Source organism: Muntiacus reevesi, chromosome 15, assembly GCF_963930625.1.
Source record: "Muntiacus reevesi chromosome 15, mMunRee1.1, whole genome shotgun sequence".
Taxonomy (NCBI): Eukaryota; Metazoa; Chordata; class Mammalia; order Artiodactyla; family Cervidae; genus Muntiacus; species Muntiacus reevesi.
The window spans coordinates 1,951,216-1,956,081 of NC_089263.1; positions in this window are offsets into that span (position 1 = coordinate 1,951,216).

The window sequence follows — 4,866 nt, forward strand, 5'->3', positions numbered from 1 at the left end:
TGTCTCTGTCACTTTTAGTAATGCTAGCAATATTTCAAATCCTTTAAAATTGTGTATGCTATGGTGATCTGGGGCCAGGGATCTCTGATGTTACTGTTATAATTCTTTTGTGGGGGGGCTTGAAATACAGTCACATAAGACAGCGGATTTAATTAATAAATGTTGTGTGTGTTCTGACTGCTCTGCTGACCAGCTGTTGCCCTGTTTCTCTCCTTCTCCTCAGGCATCCTTATTTCTTAAGACACCACAATACTGAAATTCGGCCAATTAAGAACCCTACAATGACCTCTAAGTGTTCAAGTGAAAGAAGAGTTACATGTTTCACTTGAAATCAAAAGCTAGAAATGATTAAGCTTACTGAGAAAGGCATGCCAAAACCCAGTATAGGCCAAGAAGTAGTAGGCCTCTTATGCCAAACAGTTAGCCACATTGTAAATGTCCAGGAAAAGTTCTTAAGAGAGGTTAAAAGTGCTGTTCCAGTGAATACACAAATAGTAAGAAAACCATACAACTTTATCACTTTAGATGGAGAAAGTGTTAGTGGTCTGGATAGAGGAACAAAAGAACCACAGCATTCCCTTAAGTCAAAGAATAATTCAGATCAAGTTCTTCAGTTCAGTTCAGTCACTCAGTTGTATCCAACTTTTGTATCTCATGGACTGCAGCACACCAGGCCTCCCTGTCCATCACCAACTTCCAGAGCCAACTCATGCCCATTGAGTCGGTGATGCCATCCAACCATCTCATCCTCTGTCGTGCCCCTCTCCTCCTGCCTTCAATCTTTCCCAGCATTGGGGTTTTTTCCAATGAGTCAGCTCTCCGCATCAGGTGGCTGAAGTATTCAGCTTCAGCGGCAGTCCTTCCAATGAACACCCAGGACTGATCTCCTTTAGGATGGACTGGTTGGATCCCCTTGCAGTCCAAAGGACTCTCAAGAGTCTTCTCCAACACCATAGTTCAAAAGCATCATTCTTTAGTGCTCGACTTTCTTTATAGTTCAACTCTCACATCCATACATGACCACTGGAAAAACCATAGGCTTGACTAGATGGACCATTGTTGGCAAAATAATGTCTCTGCTTTTCAATATGCTGTCTAGATTAGTCATAGCTTTTCTTCCAAGGAGAATCTTGTAATTTCATGGCTGCAGTCACCATCTGCAGTGATTTTGGAGCCCCCCAAAATAAAGTCTGTCACTGTTTCCATTGTTTCCTCGGCGATTTGTCATGAAGTGATGGGACCAGATGCCATGATCTTAGTTTTCTGAATGTTGAGTTTTAAGTCAGCTTTTTTAAAAAAATGATTTATTTATTTTAATTGGAGGCTAATTATAATATTGTGGTGGTTTTTGCCATATATTGACATGAATCAGCCATGAATGTTCATGCGTCCCCCCATCCCGAATCCCCCTTCCACCTCCCTCCCCATCCCATCCCTTAAGTCAAATTTTTCACTCTCTTCTTATACTTTCATCAAGAGGCTCTTTATTTCTTCTTTACTTTCTGTCATAAGGGTGGTGATCTGCAAATCTGAGGTTATTGATATTTCTCCCGGCAATCTTGATTCCAGCTTCTGCTTCTTCCAGCCCAGCATTTCACATGATGTACTCTGCATATAAGTTAAATAAGCAGGGTGACAATATACAGTCTTGACGTTCTCCTTTCCTGATTTGGAACTAGTCTATTGTTCCATGTCCAGTTCTAACTGTTGCTTCTTGACCTGTATACAGATTTCTCAGGAGGCAGGTAAAGTGGTCTGGTATTCCCATCTCTTAAGAATTTTCCACAGTTTGTTGTAATCCACACAGTCAAAGGCTCTGGCATAGTCAATAAAGCAGAAGTAGATGTTTTTCTGGAACTCTTTTGCTTTTTTGATGATCAAATAGATGTTTTCAATTTGTTCTCTGATTCCTCTGCTGTTTCTAAGTCCACCTTGAACATCTGAAGTTCACGGTTCATGTATTGTTGGACGGAGTTTCCGTGACATTGTACAGCAGGCAGTGATCAAGACCATCCCCAAGAAAAAGAAACGCAGAAAGGCAAAACGATTTGAGGAGGCCTTACAAATAGATGAGAAAAGAAGAGAAGGTAAAGGCAAAGGAAAGATATTCCCATTTGAATGCAGAGTTCCAAAGAATAGTAAGGAGAGATAAGAAAGCCTTCCTCAGTGATCAATGCAAAGAAATAGAGGAAAACAATAGAATGGGAAAGACTAGAGGTCTCTTCAAGAAAATTAGAGATACCAAGGGAACATTTCATACAAAGATGGGCTCAATAAAGGACAGAAATGGTATGAACATAACAGAAGCAGAAGATATTAAGACGAAGTGGCAAGAATACACAGAAGAACTATACAAAAAAAGATCTTCATGACTCATAACTACGATGGTGTGTTCACTCACCTAGAGCCAGACATCCTGGAATGCGAAGTCAAGTGGACCTTAGGAAGCATCACTACAAACAAAGCTAGTGGAGGTGATGGAATTCCAGTTGAACTATTTCAAATCCTAAAAGACGGTGCTGTGAAAGCACTGCACCTAATAAGCCAGCAAATTTGGAAAACTCAGCAGCAGCCACAGGACTGGAAAGGTCCGTTTTCATTCCAATCCCAAAGAATGGCAATGCCAAAGAATGCTCAAACTAAGGACTTTCTCAGTAAAGTTTTAATTTAATTATTTACTGTTGGGTGGGGTTGTGCTTCCTCCCTGGTAGTGTTTTGGCCTGAGGCGACCCAGCCCTGGGGTCGATGGGCTCTATGGGTGGGTTGATGGCCACCTCTGAGAGGGTTTACGCCATAGGGAACCTGCCCAGCTGATGTTGTCAGTCCCTCTGTCCCCATGGTGAGCCCCTTCCAACCCATGCCTCCACAGGAGACCCTACAACTCTAGCAGGTAGTTTTGGTTCAGTGTCCTGTGGAGACTGCTCCTTTCCTTGAGTCTTGGTGTGCACAAGGTTTTGTTTGTGCACACCAAGACTGGAGTCTGTTTCCCCCAGTCCTGTGGAAGTCTTGTAATCAAATCCTACTGACCTTTAAGGTCAAATTCCCTGGGGACTCCCAGTCCCTTTTTTGGGTCCCCAGGCTGGGAAGCCTGATCTAGCATTCCTAACCTTCACTACAGGGGGAGAACTTCTTTTGAATTATCATTCTCCAGTCAGTGGGTTACCTACCAAGCACCTATGGGGTTTGATTTTGTCACGATTGTGCCCATCATGCCATCTTGATGCAGCTTCTTTTTGCCTATGGATGTCAGGTAACTTTTTTCTCATGGGTTCCAGTGTCCTCCAGTAGATGGTTATTCAACAGCCAGTTATGATTTTGGCATTTCCATAAATGTATTTCTTTGTAATAAATGTGGACACTCATGGGGTGATAGTGAATCTATCATAATCTTGCTCACTAGTGATGTTTCATTATTGTGTTCTTAGGATATGCTTTTAAATTCTCTTCCTTTATACCTTAGCATGCCAAGGGTGATGGGTGACCTTTACACAAGTTCTGTCATTCACAAGACCTGGGGTAGCAGGAGAGGCAGAGAGGAAGACAGGAAAAAAGACTTCAGGAATATATCCTTCCTCTAACTCAGAAAAGTACCCCTCCCTCATCTGCCTGTCAGATTTTCTCTTGCTTCACATATATGTAACAGAGGCATTCTATGAAACCTAAACGTTAGGTCTTCAGATTTACCTTAAAGTTCTGCACCCTTGAAGTCCCTTTCGTTTGAGGTCAGGGTCCCTAGGAGAGTGCACTTCACCTCTTGAGCAAGGCAGCAGGGTGATTAGGACACATCATAAAGATTCCCGTAGCCCTCTTCCCAGGGCCAAGATCAGTCCTGCGACCCAGACTGGGAGAGAGAAAGAGCACCACCCCAGTAAGTATGTGGGACACACTGATGTTTAAAAGTTGAATGTAAAAGTGAAAGTCACTCAGTCGTGTCCAACTTTTGTGACCCCATGGGCTATACAGTTCATGGAATTCTCCAGACCAGAATACTGGAGTTGGTAGATCTTCGCAACCCAAGAATCGAACCCAGGTCTCCTGCATTGCAGGCAATTTCTTTACCAGCTGAGACACAAGGGAAGCCCAAGAATACTGGATTGGGTAGCCTATCCCTTCTCCAGCAGATCTTCCCAACCCAGGAACTGAACTGGGGTCTCCTGCATTATAGGCAGATTTTTGTACCAACTGAGATATAAGGAAAATTATTTAAACATAAATAACATAATCCTCTGCCCCTTGCACAGGTTTAAATTGGAAAGGAAGGTGCACATCAGTTGAGTGAGGGATCCAAAGGTGAAGGCCACCAAACAAGACAGTGGGCTCATCAAATTCCTGCCAGGTGCAACGTGGTTGGCAGAAGAGACCTTGAAGTTCAGCTTTCCCAGGGCTGCCCTCATTCCCAGGATGTGGAGGGAGGCCTACAGTCCCAGCAAGGGAGTCCCAGACACCAAGGCACTGGAGAGCAGCAGAGTGGGGTTAAATTTGAACTTCAGATGAGCAACATGTGTATGTGGCTTTGGTCTTTTTTTTTAAATTGAAGTATATTTGATTTACAATGTTGTGTCTATTTCTGGTATACAGCAAAGTGATTCAGTTATATAAATATATATATACATTTCTTATATATATATAAGATTGTTTTCCAGATTCTTTTCCATTTTAGGTTATTACAAGAAGTTGAATATAGTTCCCTGTGCCATTCAGTAGAATTTTGTAAACAAAATAATTCTTTTAAGTAAAAGTAGATCCCATACAATATTTGGGACATACTTATGTTTAAAAATTATTTGTTTTTTGTCTGAAATTCACATTTAACTGGCAATACTGTACTTTATTTGGCAACTCTAAATTACTTTTGTGCCCAATAAC